The sequence below is a fragment of the Cervus elaphus genome, chromosome 1 (assembly GCF_910594005.1).
Source record: "Cervus elaphus chromosome 1, mCerEla1.1, whole genome shotgun sequence".
In the NCBI taxonomy this organism is placed as follows: domain Eukaryota; kingdom Metazoa; phylum Chordata; class Mammalia; order Artiodactyla; family Cervidae; genus Cervus; species Cervus elaphus.
This window is the reverse complement of record NC_057815.1, coordinates 91,945,562-91,961,518: the sequence shown is the minus strand read 5'-3', so window position 1 is coordinate 91,961,518 and position 15,957 is coordinate 91,945,562. Positions and strand designations below refer to the sequence as shown.

At 38.6% G+C, this 15,957-nt stretch overlaps 1 pseudogene; it reads left to right on the top strand.

The window, feature by feature from the left end:
- Window positions 1–8,962: 8,962 nt before the first annotated feature.
- On the top strand, window positions 8,963–13,370 carry LOC122702769 (annotated as a pseudogene).
- Window positions 13,371–15,957: the final 2,587 nt, after the last annotated feature.

The window sequence follows — 15,957 nt, the reverse complement described above, 5'->3', positions numbered from 1 at the left end:
GTATCAAAAAAAAAAAAGAAGAAGAAAGTTGTGATACTGCAGCCTTCCCCTAATAAAAGCACCATGTCCATTTGGAAAGAAAAAAAAAAAAAAAAACACCTAGAATGATCAAAAAAAAATTTCTAATGAAGACCAAAGTTGCAGGGCTTTAGCTGCCTATTATCACGTCTAATTTAAAGACATGGTAAACAAATCTTGCAATAATATAAGGAATATATATTGACCAGTGTGAAAGGTTGTTGCTGAACCACAAGGGATGCCAGGATTCTTGGCCTACAGAGGAGAAGAATTCAATCCGTGGCCAGAGACAAGGCTTGATCGCTCAGAGCTTTTTTGTAATAAAGTTTTATTAAAGTATAAGAGAGAGAGAGAAAGCTTCTGACACAGACATCAGAAGGGGGACAGGGAATGCTCCCTCACTAGTGTTTAGTTCAGTCTCTCAGTCGCATCCAACTCTTTGTGACCCCATGGACGGCAGCACTCCAGGCCTCCCTATCCATCACCAACTCCCGGAGCTTACTCAAACTCATGTCCATTGAGTCCGTGATGCCATCCAACCATCTCATCCTCTGTCGTCCCCTTCTCCTCCTGCCTTCAATCTTTCCCAACATCAGGGTCTTTTCCAATGAGTCAGCTCTGCACATCAGGTGGCCAGAGTACTAGACTTTCAGCGTCAACATCAGTCCTTCCAATAAACACCCAGGACTGATCTCCTTTAGGATGGACTGGTTGAATCTCCTTGCAATCCAAGGGACTCTCAAGAGTCTTATCCAACACCACAGTTCAAAAGCATCAATTCTTCTCTGCTCAGCTTTCTTGATAGTCCAACTCTCACATCCATACATGACCACTGGAAAAACCATAGCCTTGACTAGAAGGACCTTTGTTGACAAAGAAATGACTCCGCTTTTCATGGCTGAAAAATTATTGTGGTTGTGTTTCTGACCAGGGAAGAGAGGGCGGGGATAGGATTCATCACTTGATAAAGCAGAGCTGAGACAGGGGAATGACACCCACCCACTAAGCAGCCCCAAGAAGTATAATTGGGATTTGATAAAAAGGCAGAACATATCAGCTTCCATGTGCACCCAAGTTTTAGTCAGAGCCCATGAGCAGTTTCTAGGACTGTGAGGCTCTTGCACACACAGGCTGTGTCTGCCCTGTGAGATTCTCACTGGACCTCCCAGAGTTGGCACAACAACAATCCCCCCATCTCCTGGACCACTTGGCAGCTCTTCCTACCCACTGGGCAGTCTGAACTCCTCTCTGTCCAAAAAGCACACCCATCTGATTCCCACCTCCAAGACCACTTAAGTTGCCACATTTGTCTTCCCATCCTTCAAATGTGCTCCACACACACCTCATTCTTACAGGAAATCCTCCTGTATTGTCCTCTGCTCTTCCTGTTCTCTTCACTGTGAACAGGAAGAGACTCAATACTGGTCTCTAAAGTTAGTCTCATTTCCATGGCCTCAAGCTGTAAATTGTCTGAAATCAAGAGTTTAAAGACTAGCTAATGAGTACTAAGAGTTTTGCAAGCTTGATTTTACTTAAACCTTCAAACCCTTCTTTTTTGGAGGGGGGAGTTTATTTATTTATTGTTTTATTTTATTAGTTGGAAGCTAATTACTTAGCAAAATTGTAGTGATTTTTGTCATACATCGACATGAATCAGCCATGGATTTACCTGTGTTCCCCATCCCGATCCCCCCTCCCGTCTCCCTCCCCATCCCATCCCTCTGGGTCTTCCCAGTGCACCAGGCCTGAGCACTTGTCTCATGCATCTAACCTGGGCTGGTGATCTGTTTCACCCTTGTTAGTATATTTGTTTCAATGCTATTCTCTCAGAACATCCCACCCTTGCCTTCTCCCACAGAGTCCAAAATTCTATTCTGTACATCTGTGTCACTTTTTCTGTTTTGCATATAGGGTTATCATTACCATCTTTCTAAATTCCATATATATGCATTAGTATACTGTATTGGTGTTTATCTTTCTGGCTTACTTCACTCTGTATAATGGGCTCCAATTTCATCCATCTCATTAGAACTGATTCAAATGAATTCTTTTTAATGGCTGAGTAGTATTCCATTGTGTATATGTACCACAGCTTTCTTATCCATTCATCTGCTGATGGACATCTAGGTTGCTTCCATGTCCTGGCTATTATAAACAGTGCTGTGATGAACATTAGGGTGCACGTGTCTCTTTCAGATCTGGTTTCCTCAGTGTATATGCCCAGGAGTGGGATTGCTGGGTCATATGGCAGTTCTATTTCCAGTTTTTTAAGAAATCTCCACACTGCTCTCCATAGTGGCTATACTACTTTGCATTCCCACCAACAGTGTAAGAGGGTTCCCTTTTCTCCACACCCTCTCCAGCATTTATTGCTTGTAGACATTTGGATAACAGCCATCCTGACTGGCGTGTAATGGTACCTCATTGTGGTTTTGATTTTCATTTCTCTGATAATGAGTGATGTTGAGCATCTTTTCATGTGTTTGTTAGCCATCTGTATGTCTTCTTTGGAGAAATGTCTGTTTAGTTCTTTGGCCCATTTTTTGATTGGGTCATTTATTTTTCTGGAATTGAGCTTCAGGAGTTGCTTGTGTATTTTTGAGATTAATCCTTTTTCTGTTGCTTCGTTTGCTATTATTTTCTCCAATTCTGAAGGCTGTCTTTTCACCTTGCTTATAGTATCCTTTGTTGTGCAAAAGCTTTTAAGTTTCATTAGGTCCCATTTGTTTATTTTTGCTTTTATTTCCAATATTCTGGGAGGTGGGTCATAGAGGATCCTGCTGTGATTTATGTCGGAGAGTGTTTTGCCTATGTTCTCCCCTAGGAGTTTTATAGTTTCTGTTCTTACATTTAGATCTTTAATCCATTTTGAGTTTATTTTTGTGTATGGTGTTAGAAAGTGTTCTAGTTTCATTCTTTTACAAGTGGTTGACCAGTTTTCCCAGCACCACAGTTTAAAGAGATTGTCTTTTGTCCATTGTATATCCTTGCTTCCTTTGTCAAAGATAAGGTGTCCATAGATATGTGGGTTTATCTCTGGGCTTTCTATTTTGTTCCATTGATCTATATTTCTGTCTTTGTGCCAGTACCATACTGTCTTGATGACTGTGGCTTTGTAGTAGAGTCTAAAGTCAGGCAGGTTGATTCCTCCAGTTCCATTCTTCTTTCTCAAGATTACTTTGGCTATTCGAGGTTTTTTGTATTTCCATACAAATTGTGAAATTCTTTGTTCTAGTTCTGTGAAAAATACCATTGGTAGCTTGATAGGGATTGCATTGAATCTATAGATTGCTTTGGGTAGAATAGACATTTTGACAATATTGATTCTTCCAATCCATGAACATAGTATATTTCTCCATCTATTTGTGTCCTCTTTTATTTCTTTCATCAGTGTTTTATAGTTTTCTATGTATAGGTCTTTCATTTCTTTAGGTAGAAATACTCCTAAGTATTTTATTCTTTTTGTTGCAATGGTGAATGATATTGTTTCCTTAATTTCTCTTTCTGTTTTCTCATTGTTAGTGTATAGGAATGCAAGGGATTTCTGTGTGTTAATTTTATATCCTGCAACATTACTGTATTCATTGATTAGCTCTAGTAATTTTCTGGTAGAGTCTTTAGCATTTTCTATGTGGAGGATCATGTGGTCTGCAAATGGTGAGAGTTTTAATTCTTCTTTTCCTACCTGGATTCCTTTTATTTCTTTTTCTGCTCTGATTGCTGTGGCCAACACTTCCAAAACTATGTTGAATAGTAGTGGTGAGAGTGGGCACCCTTGTCTTGTTCCTGACTTTAAGGGAAATGCTTTCAATTTTTCACCATTGAGGATAATGTTTGCTGTGGGTTTGTCATATATAGCTCTTATTATGTTGAGGTGTGTTCCTTCTATTCCTGCTTTCTGGAGAGTTTTTATCATGAATGGATGTTGAATTCTGTCAAAGGCTTTTTCTGCATATATTGAGATAATCATATGGTTTTTGTCTTTCATTTTGTTAATATGGTGTATTACATTAATTGACTTGCAGATATTAAAGAATCCTTGAATTTCTGGGATAAAGCCCACTTGGTCATGATGTATGAACTTTTTAATATGTTGTTGGAATCTGTTTGCTAGAATTTTGTTAAGGATATTTGCATCTATGTTCATCAGTGATATTGGCCTCTAGTTTTCTTTTTTTGTGGCATCTTTGTCTGGTTTTGGTATTAGGGTTATGGTGGTCTCATAGAATGAGTTTGGAAGTTTGCTTTCTTCTGCAATTTTCTGGAAGAGTTTGAGTAAGATAGGTGTTAGCTCTTCTCTAAGTTTTTGGTAGAGTTCAGCTGTGAAGCCATCTGGTCCTGGGCTTTTGTTTGCTGGAAGATTCCTGATTACAGTTTCGATTTCCGTGCTTGTGATGGGTCTGTTAAGATATTCTATTTCTTCCTGGTTCAGTTTTGGAAAGTTATACTTTTCTAAGAATTTGTCCATTTCTTCCAAGTTGTCCATTTTATTGGCATAGAGCTGCTGGTAGTAGTCTCTTATGATCCTTTGTATTTCAGAGTTGTCTGTTGTGATCTCTCCATTTCCATTTCTAATTTTGTTAATTTGGTTCTTCTCCTTTTGTTTCTTAATGAGTCTGGCTAACCGTTTGTCAATTTTATTTACCTTTTCAAAAAATCAGCTTTTAGCTTTGTTGATTTTTGCTATGGTCTCTTTTGTTTCTTTTGCATTTATTTCTGCCCTAATTTTTAAGATTTCTTTCCTTCTACTAACCCCGGAGTTCTTTATTTCTTCCTTCTCTGGTTGCTTTAGGTGTAGAGTTAGGTTATTTATTTGACTTTTTAGGTTATTTATTTGACTTTTTTCTTGTTTCTTAAGGTAAGCCTGTATTGCTATGAACCTTCCCCTTAGCACTGTTTTTACAGTGTCCCCATAGGTTTTGGGTTGTGTTTTCATTTTCATTTGTTTCTATGCATATTTTGATTTCTTTTTTTATTTCTTCTATGATTTGTTGGTTATTCAGAAGCGTGTTATTTAGCCTCCATATGTTGGAATTTTTAATATTTTTTTTCTTGTAATTGAGATCTAATCTTACTGCATTGTGTTCAGAAAAGATGACTGGAATGATTTCAACTTTTTTGAATTTACTGAGACTAGATTTATGGCCAAGGATGTGGTCTATTCTGGAGAAGGTTCCATGTGCACTTGAGAAAAAGGTGAAATTGACTGTTTTGGGTTATCAATTAGGTCTAGCTGGACCATTGTGTCATTTAAAGTTTGTGCTTCCTTGTTAATTTTCTGTTTAGTTGATCTATCCATAGTTGTGAGTGGGGTATTAAAGTCTCCCACTATTATTGTGTTATTGTTAATTACCCCTTTCATTCTTGTTAGCATTTGCCTTACATATTGCGGTGCTCCTATGTTGGGTGCATATATATTTATAATTGGTATATCTTCTTCTTGGATTGATCCTTTGATCATTATGTAGTGTCCTTCTTTGTCTCTTTTCACAGCCTTTATTTTAAAGTCTATAAACCTTCACAGTCCTTCTGAAGTAGACACTCTCATTGTCCTCATTTTACAAGTGAGGAAGTTAAGGCTCAAGACATAAATGACACACCCAAGATCGCAGAGCTAGTGGCAAAACTGGGCAAAGACCCATTGGAAATGACCCTGATGCTGGGAAAGATTGTAAGCAAAAGGAGAAGAGGGCAACAGAGGATGAGATGGTTGGATGGCAGCACCGATTCAATGGACATGGACTTGAGTGAGCTCCAAAAGATGGTGAGGGGCAGGGAGGCCTGGCATGTGGCAGCCTGCGGGGTCGCCAAGAGTCGGACATGACTCAGCAACTAAACAACAGCAGTGTTAAATATTTAATATTGAGAATAAATACTTGCAGATTTTACAAGGAAGAGTTCTTGACTCCAAACATCAGTGTAAAATAAAAAATTTTAACAGGGCAACATATACGAACACATAACTCACAGAAAAGGAGATACTAATCTTTCTTGGACATTGAAAAAGTTGCTCAGTCTGGTTTGTAGTAGAAAATTGCAAATAAAACTAAATTTTACTGTCCATTACTTATCACAGTGACAAAGTTTAATAACATTTCTTAGCATTTTGTTAGAGAAGATTTACAGAAATAATCACTTTAGATTTGCTAGAAGTGATTTAAATGGACAGAATCTTGTTCTAAAAGACACTTGGGCAATATCTATCAACATTTATAGTGTTCATGGCCTTTGACTTGGAGGTTCTTCTCCTAAATATCTTTCAATCCTAGAGATATATGTTCACACTTATGCACACTAATATATGTATTGTATGTTTTTTAGGGAAGATTGGAAACCAACTAAATATCTACTAATAGGGAAGAGAGTTTCATTAAACATATTAAGCAAACAATGCAACTGTTTCACGAAATACTATGCAACCAGGTAAGAGTGAGATTTCCTTTTCCATGTAGGTCACCCAGAAATATTATGTGAACTGCAGGCCACAGAAAAATGTGAGTGATACACTGTCATTTGTATGGCTGAGGAATAAAGAATATAATGTTGGTATGTTTGCAAATGCAATTCAAGGCTAATCTAGAAGAATACAGAAGTTGGGACAGTGATATTCTCCCAGGAGGGAAACTAGAAACTGGGAATCAGGGATAGAGGGGAGTTGTGTCTTACTTTATGCACTTTGGTACTTCTGCATTTTAACCTTATGGATGGTTTCTTATATACCTCACTCCCCCCAAATAAAAAGGATGGCGAAGAGACAGGAAGGAGGAAGGGGGAAAGGAAGGAGGAAGAGAAAGGGGGAGGGAAGAGGAAAGAAAGAAAACAGAAAAGAAACAAAAAACAGAGGGAGAAAGCAAGGGAGGGCAGGAAGGTAATTTGTTGCTAATGCGGCAACTCTTTCAACAGTGAAACCAGTAAGTCCCTAAAGGCAGTAACACAAAATTACATTTTGTCCCCTCTGGAAATATGAACTTTTATTCAGCAGAGAATAATGAATGTTGTTTTTTCCTGTTCTTCCACAGCCTCTGGAAGCTCAGGTTCTCGAGGGATCCAGTAGTGATCTCTCAAACCCCAGCTATAAACTCCTGGTCAGGAAGGAACCCCACGGAGAGCCTTGGCAGTCAGCCTCCACCAGTTGCAGAAAGAGACTCTGAGAGCAGCATTGGTGTAAGTATAACAGTAAATTTCACCTTTCAACATCAGCGATCTCACTGAACTGCATGCAGGGAGTGGCAGGTGGAATGGTCAGAGTCAAAGTTCATCATGTTTTGCCCCAAGGGCAGGAGGAATCCCATCATCACTGGTGATGTAATGGAAATGAAGTGAGGGAAGTCAGTTGGGCAGAGTGTTGCCTGAGAAAGAACATAAATGAACAAATAATTGGATTAATTAATTCACTAATCAATCACTGCATCAATACTCTATGCCCATAGTGTATTATTTGCATGTGTTATTATGGCCATTTGACATACACTAATTCAATATTTGCCCTCATGATGATAAATTTACTTAAATTTGATCACTTGAAACTCACATCATTACAAAGCAGGTTTTACATTTTTTCTTCTTCATTTTTATATTGTCATTTTGAATAAAAATGCATTCACTGGAAGTTGCAAAGATAGTAGATAAAGCTGCCATATTTGATACCATCACAATCAGGGAAGATACACCATGATTTCAATTCTTTTAAATTTTTAAAGGATTTTTTTATGGCTTAGGATATGGTCTATCTTGACATATATTCTGCTGATGCTATAAAAAATTTATATTCTCTTTTAGATGGCATGTTTGGTAAATGTCTATTAAATCCAGTTGTTTGATGGTGCTGTTGAGTTTTTTCATATCCTTATTTTTTTCTGTCTAGTTGTCCTACCAAGTGTTGAAAAGAGTGTTAATGTATATACTATAACTATGCTTCTCTACTTTTCCTTCAGTTCTATCAGTTTTTGCATCACACATGTTGCAGCTCTCTTCTTTGGTACTCATACCCTTAGGATTTCTATTTCTTCTTGGTAGGTTAACCCTTATAACATTATACACTATCCCACTATCTTTGCTAATTTTCTATGCTGTGAAGTCTACTTTATCTGCTATTAATATAGCCAGTCTTTCATTTTTTGACTGATGTTCAAATAAGTATATATTTTTTTCTTTTCTTTGAAACATACATATATCATTCTATGTGAAGTAGGTTTCTGGTACACAGTATTTGTGTCATTCTTACCTATGCATGTAATCAAGTTCTTTCTTTTATTTGGTTTTAGATAGTATATCTTGTAACAATAAGAAAGAAGAAGGCCAAGGAAAGAGAAAAGTATGAATAAATAAAATTGATTTTCTCTTGAGATTTCTAAACTGTGTTTGACAGTAGAAGTAGAAAGCTTAATTCTGACTAATGTGATTCTCAATATATACAGCATTTCACCCAAGCTGGTAAAATGTAACATCAGCTATGCATACACACAATAGAATCTCTCAAGTAGCCACAAAAAAGTTATATAAATATCTGTGATAAAAAAAAAAACACTATAAATAAATCAAAGTGACATTCTTAAAAAAATTCAAGTGACCCAGAGAAATCCAAATGAACAAGCAAAACCAGAAATAAGACACTTAAAATGGTAGACTTAAGCCTTAGCAAGTCAGTTAATCCATAAAATATAAATGGTCATCTTTGTTTTAAAACAAAAAATATTTTTAAAAAAGCGTTTTTTAAATTAAAGAAAAAGTGCAGAGATTTATAAGTTTATAAAGTGATGGTTTTCTCTCACTCAGTTTCACACCTGTTCATAAGTTAGTTTGCAACATTCCTAACACTAAAAGTGTATTTTTACTAATCATCTCAAGTATAGAGGTACATAGCTTGGCTTAGAGCCACTTATACGATGAGGGTACTTTCCCCTGATACATATGTGAAATAAGAGGGCCATCTGGCTTGTGAAGAATGCAGGCTCACGGTAAGGATAAGGGCTTCCCTGGTGGCTCAAAATGCAAAGAATGCATCTGCAATGCAGGAGACCTGGGTTCAATTCCTAGTTCGGGATGATCCCATGGAGAAGGCTGCCCACTCCAATATTCTTGCCTGGAGAATTCCATGGACAGAGGAGTGTGGTGGGCTACAGCCCATGGGGTCACAAAGAGTCAGACACTTCTTAGCAGCTAACACACACACACACACACACACACACGTACCCATAGTTTCATGTATCCAATTTCATAAAGCAATATTCAAACACAATGTATGTACATTTTCAGCAACCTATAGTTTTTCTCAGCCATTTATCATTTTAATCCCAGTTCAATTTCCTGAAATTAGTATCTTTTTAACTAGGGGAAAAAATTTTTGTGACATTCATGACCATATATGTTTGGTCTATTTTCTTTGTACCATTATCCTTACCACACACTTCCCTTTAACTGATACTCTTCAAAAGCCAGATAGTCCTCTGATTTCAAAACATGATTTTGTGAAAGTGCTGCACTCACTATACCAGCAAATTTGGAAAACTCAGCAGTGGCCCCAGGACTGGAAAATGTCAGTTTTCATTCCAATCCCAAAGAAAGACAGTCCCAAAGAATGCTCAAACTACTGCACAATTGCACTATTCTCCAAGCCAGGCTTCAGCAATATGTGAGCCATGAACTTCCAGATGTTCAAACTGGATTTTAAAAAGGCAGAGGAACCAGAGATCAAATTGCCAACATCCGCTGGATCATCAAAAAAGCAAGAGAGTCCCAGAAAAACATCTATTTCTGCTTTATTGACTATGCCAAAGCCTTTGACTGTGTGGATCACAATAAACTGTGGAAAGTTCTGAAAAAGAGAAGCATACCAGACCACCTGACCTGTGACTTGAGAAACCTGTATGCAGGTCAGGAAGCAACACTTAGAACTGGACATGGAACAACAGACTGGCTCCAAATAGGAAAAGGAATATGTCAAGGCTGTATATTGTCACCCTGCTTATTTAACTTATATGCAGAGTACATCATGAGAATGATTCTGGGCTGGATGAAGCACAAGCTGGATAAAGATTGCCAGGAGAAATGTCAATAAGCTCAGATATGCAGATGACACCACCCTTATGGCAGAAAGTGAAGAGGAACTAAAGAGCCTCTTGATGAAAGTGAAAGAGGAGAGTGAAAAAGTTGGCTGAAAGCTCAACATTCAGAAAACTAAGATCATGGCATGTAGTCCCATCACTTCATGGGAAATAGATGGGGAAACAATGGCTGACTTTATTTTCCTGGGCTCCAAAACCACTGCAGATGGTGACTGCAGCCATGAAATTAAAAGACGCTTACTCCTTGAAGAAAAGTTATGACCAACCTAGACAGCATATTAAAAAGCAGAGACATTACTTTGTCAGCAAAGGTCTGTCTAGTCAAGGCTATGGTTTTTCCAGTGGTCATGTATGGATTTGAAAGCTGGACTGTGAAGAAAGCTGAGTGCTGAAGGATTGATGCTTTTGAACCGTGGTGTTGGAGAAGACTCTTGAGAGTCCCTTGGACTGCAAGGAGATCCAACCAGTCCATCCTAAAGGAGATCAGTCCTGGTTGTCCACTGGAAGGACTGATGTTGAAGCTGAAACTCCAATACTTTGGCCACATGATGCGAAGAGCTGACTCATTGGAAAAGACCCTGATGCTGGGAAAGATTGAGGGCAGGAGGAGAAGGGGATGACAGAGGATGAGATGGTTGAATGGCATCACTGACTCAATGGACATGGGTTTGGGTGGACTCCAGGAGTTGGTGATGGATAGGGAGGCCTGGTGTGCTGCGGTTCATGGGATCGCAAAGAGTCAGACACGACTGAGCGACTGAACTGAATTAGGCTAAAGTAACCTCATCTTATAAATAACTGTAATGCACCTCCATAATGAGATGGTTAGTAAGAAGTTGCTTTTAGTGTCAAGAATGGTGCAGACTAAGCCTCCTGTTGACACGGGCTCCTCTGGTTCTCCAAAACCATCCGAGAAATAAGCACAGTTGGATAACTTCATTGTAAGGATAAGAAATCATTCTTTAATTCAGTGTTTAATGAGGGCCAAGAAGAAATAAATTAGTGCAAGTTCCTTCCTCGGGATAACCTGGTGTAAAAGAATTGAAATGCAACACTTTTAAGGAAGCAGTAACCCATGTATACAAGTACTTATTAGAGGAAGCTAGAGTAGATCAGGGGTCCACTTAATCAGAATCTTGATAGGATAATTATTACTACATTTACTATACCAACTTGACTTTCATGACTCTGAATTCTAGTGAAGTATAGATATGACATTATGAAGACTTTTCAAGAGCTAATGAAACCATGCAAGTCCTATCACCCACATCTGACACATAACGTGTATGTTTTAAGCTTGGGTTGTCTTGAAAGGTTGTTGCTGAACGATAAAACACGGGATTCTTGGCCTCCGGAGGAGACGAATTCAATCCGGGGCCAGAGATGAGGCTGGATCACTCAGAGCTTTTGTGTAATAAATTTTTTTTAAAGTATAGAGGAAATAGAGAAAGCTTCTGACATGGACATCAAAAGGGGGCAAAAGAGTACACCCTTTGCTAGTGTTAGCAATGGAGTTATATACTCTCCAATGAATCCAAAGAATGTCTGGAGGTTGTAAAGACCTCACCAGACCTACTCCCATAATTTACATTTTAAGATAACAGAGTTGGCCAGAAGGTTTAATCCAAAGATCGTCCTCAGGCAGGATACATCCTTGTAAAGACCAGACCTACTCCCATAATTTATGTTTTAAGACGACAGAATTAGCCAGAGGGTTTAATCCAAAGACTGTCCTCGGGCAGGATACATTATTGTTATATAATCCTAAGGAATGTAGAGGAAAAAAAGTTAAAAAGTTTGTCCTTTCTTCCTCCTTGAATATCCCAGACCTCGCTCTCCTTGGGGACCCCTAGACTTCTTATCAACCTGCCTAGGAAATGACTCTCTCAGCCTCAGTATGAAATTCTTTGTTTCATTTATGATGAAGGTCTTTGCTGATTAAATGATTACCATGAAGAAAGGCCAGCTGCCTAAGTAATTTGAATGTGCTTAACCTCTGCTGAGTCTCGGTGCTTCTGAGGCTTCATTTATGTTCAGCATTGGGCTATGGAAAGGAAACTGGCAGATTTGGTGAAATGTATGTCAATCTATGTTTCTTAGCATCCAAATATTAAAAGTGAATCTTCTTCTGTGAAAACTTCTTTGTTTTGAAAATGAATCTATGCCTAATATGTTGGTTTTATGTGGTGATTTCTTATTTTAAAAAAAAATTGAAAGAAATTTTGGAAATTTGAAAATATAATTTCATGAAAATATAATTTTTACAAAGTGACATAAAGTGTTAAGGGTGTCTTCTAGTCAACAAGTCATTTCTTTTCTTTTTCTGGTCTCCCTCTTAGTCCTTTCTAGACTTTTTGTGCTCGTGACACTGAGAAATAGCACTGAAGTGACTGAATTCTTCCTTCTGGGATTTGTATCTTCACTATGTTTCTGGTCATCTATGTGACCTCCATGGTGGGTAATATTGGAATGATCCTACTCATCAAGACAGATTCCAGAGTCCAAACATCCATGTACTTTTTCCTACAGCATTTGGCTTTTGTTGATATCTGTTTTACCTCTGCTGTCACTCCCAAGATGATGCAAAACTTCATAATAGAAAGTAAATCAGTATCATTCAAGGGTTGTGTCATACAATTATTAGTTTACACAACGTTTGTAACCAGTGACTGTTACCTCCTTGATGTTATGGCAGTGAACCGTTACATGGCCATCTACAACCCACTTTGCTATCCCATCGCCGTGTCCCGAAGAGTCTGCATCCAGTTGATAGCTGGTTCATACATCATGGGCTCCACAACTGCATCTGTGCACACAGGTTTTACGTTTTCACTGGTCTTCTGCAAGGGTAATACCATCAGTCACTTTTTCTGCGACGTTCCTCCAGTTCTTGCCCTCTCCTGTTCCAACACTGACATCAACATCATGCTGATTCTTGTCTTTGTGGGATTTAAGCTGACATTCACTGTGTCAGCCATCATCATTTCCTACATGTTTTTCCTGGCTGCCTTCCTGAGGATCTCTTCCAATGCAGGAAAGAAAAAAGCCTTCTCTGCCTGTGCCTCCCGCCTGACAGCAGTCACCATTTTCTATAGAAAGCTCTCTTACATGTACTTACAGTCTTATTTGCATAATTCCCATGAAAATAGGAAAGTGGCCTCTGTATTTTATGGCATTGTGATTCCCATGTTGAATCCCCTGATCTATAGTTTGAGAAATAAGGAGGTAAAAGAAGCTGTGAAAGTCATATGGAAAAAATTCTTTTTCAGATTGAATCCAAAGTGTTAAAATTCAGCACATCAAAGCATCCAGTATAGCTGTTTGACCACTATTTAATATTTCTGAAATAGACAACTTCTTCACATCTTGGTTGTGGTTGTGGTTTAGTTGCTAAGTCATGTCCAACTCTTGCGACCCCATGGACTGTATCCCACCAGGCTCCTTCTGTCCATAGGATTTTCTAGTCAAAAATACTGGAGTGGTTTGCCATTTCCTTCTCCAGGGGATCTTCTCGACCCAGGAATTGAACCCAGGTGTCCTGCACTGCAAGCAGATTCTTTACTGACTGAGCGACCCTTTACTGGGTCGCTTTTTACTGACTTCCCTTTACTGGGAAGCCCCAATGCTACCTCCAGTAGATAATTTCTTTGAATGCAGGAAATTCAGCAACATATCATAGGGCTTATTTTCCCTTGGTTTTAGTTTGAGGACCATATCCCATACTACATGAAAAGGGGCTTTTTATAGTATAATCTCTCATTTCGAGATTATAAGATATAAAGTGTGTATAGACTTGACAAAATACATAGTTATTTCAAATATATTTCAGATACATTCTTAAAGAGTAGAAAACCCCAGTTTTGCATTTGTGCTGCTAAGTGCTTGGTTGTGCCCAATCCTTTGAGAGCCCATGGACTGCATCCTGCCAGACTCCTCTGTCCATGAAACTTTCCAAACAGCAGTACTGGATGAGGTTGCCATTTCCTATTCTAGGGGATCTTCACAACCCAGGGATCAAACCTGTATCTCTGTGTCTCCTGCATTAGCCGGCAGATTCTTTACCACTGTGCCACCTGGGAAGTTCAACCAATATTAAAATTTAGGTTCATAATTTCCCATTCATTTAAACACATTCCCTAAATTTTCTACAACGAGGCTTCTCATTTGTTCTGTTCCAATTATTGCATAACCTGAAATGTAAAATAACTGTACTCCTTTGAAAAGTGCCTTATAACTCAGGCTATTGTTTTTCTTCCATTCCTTAGCTGTGTCTGGCTTTGCCACCACATGGACTGCAGCACGCCATGCTTCCTTGTCCTTTCCCATCTCCTCCTGCCCTCAGTCGTTCCCAGCATCAGGATCTCCAATGAGTTGGCTTCTCCCATCAGGTGGCCAAAGTATTGGAGCTTCAGTTTCAGTTTCAACATCAGTCCTTCCAATATTCAGGGTTGATTTTCTACGGAATTGATTGATATGATCTCCTTGCAGTCCAAGGGACTCTCAAGACTCCTCTCCAGCATGACAGTTTGAAAGCATCAATTCTTCGGCGCTCAGCCTTCTTTATAGTCCAACTCTCACATCCATACATGACTACTGGAAAAACCATAGCTTTGAACATATGGAACTTTGTCTGCAAAGTGATATCTCTGCTTTTTAATATGCTATCTAGGTTTCTCATAGTTTTCTTTCCAAAGAGCAAGTGTCTTTTTGTGTATCTTACTTCCATGGCAATAGAAAACCTGGAATGTAGATGGATCTAAAATGACAGTGGTCATTCATTTATTTAAATGAGAAAATGAAAAGGCCAAGAGTGCTTTTAATCAGGAAGACAGACTGTTGGCAAAAAACCCTCAGATGACTCTAAAAACGCCATGTTAGCTAGATAAAAGAGCAGGTTTCACATAAAATAATACCAGCCAGTCTAATGAACTGGCCAGAAAAATGTGAGTGAGTGAGTGAGTGAGTGAGTGAGTGAAGTCGCTCAGTCGTGTCCAATTCTTTTGCGATTCCATGGACTGTAGCCTACAAGGCTTCTCTGTCCATGGAATTTTCCAGGTGAGAGTACTGGAGTGGGTTGTCATTTCCTTCTCCAGGAGATCTTCCTGACCCAGGGATCGAATCTAGGTCTCCTGCATTGTAGGCAGATGCTTTACCATCTGAGCTACCAGGGAAGAAAAATGTACTTACTGTTAAATGACACAAGAACTACTGGGCAAAAAAAGAAAATATATCTTTTCAAATACACTTTCCTACCTAAATTCTAAGAGAAGAGTAAAGGTAACATGAAGTCAGTGGAGCAGAACCAGACTCTGCCCAGCAAAGGAAGTAACCTTCTCTGCAGGGCAGGCCCATGTTTCTTCAAAGGTCAGGGACAGTAACTGAGAATCATGGAACACAGACAAAGGATGTCCTGAGACCTTGGAGGGAAAGTTGGAGATTAATGCACAGAGTTGTGACTATAGTTAAAATACAGTACCATATCCTTGAAATTTGCTTAAAAGATTTTAAGCGTTGTCACCACAGGAAGGAAGGAGGGAAAGAGGGAAAAAAGGAACAGAGGGAGTAAAGGAGGAAGGGACAAACAGGAAGGAATGAAAGAAAAAAAGAAAAGAAATATGTGAGTGATAGATCTATTAATGAGCTTAATTATTGTGATCATGTCACAACCTGTATCAAAATGCAAATTACATACCTTAAATGTATACAAATTTTGTCAATTATATCACAATAAAGCTGATAGGAGGGAGATGATAAAGCAAAGAAAAATTTAGTGTACATTATTAAGTCTATGTGGACAAATAAGAAATAACACTCAAAATGCAGTCACACAGTGCTCTACTTTCAATACTGAGGTGAAAGAAACCCCAAAATGAAA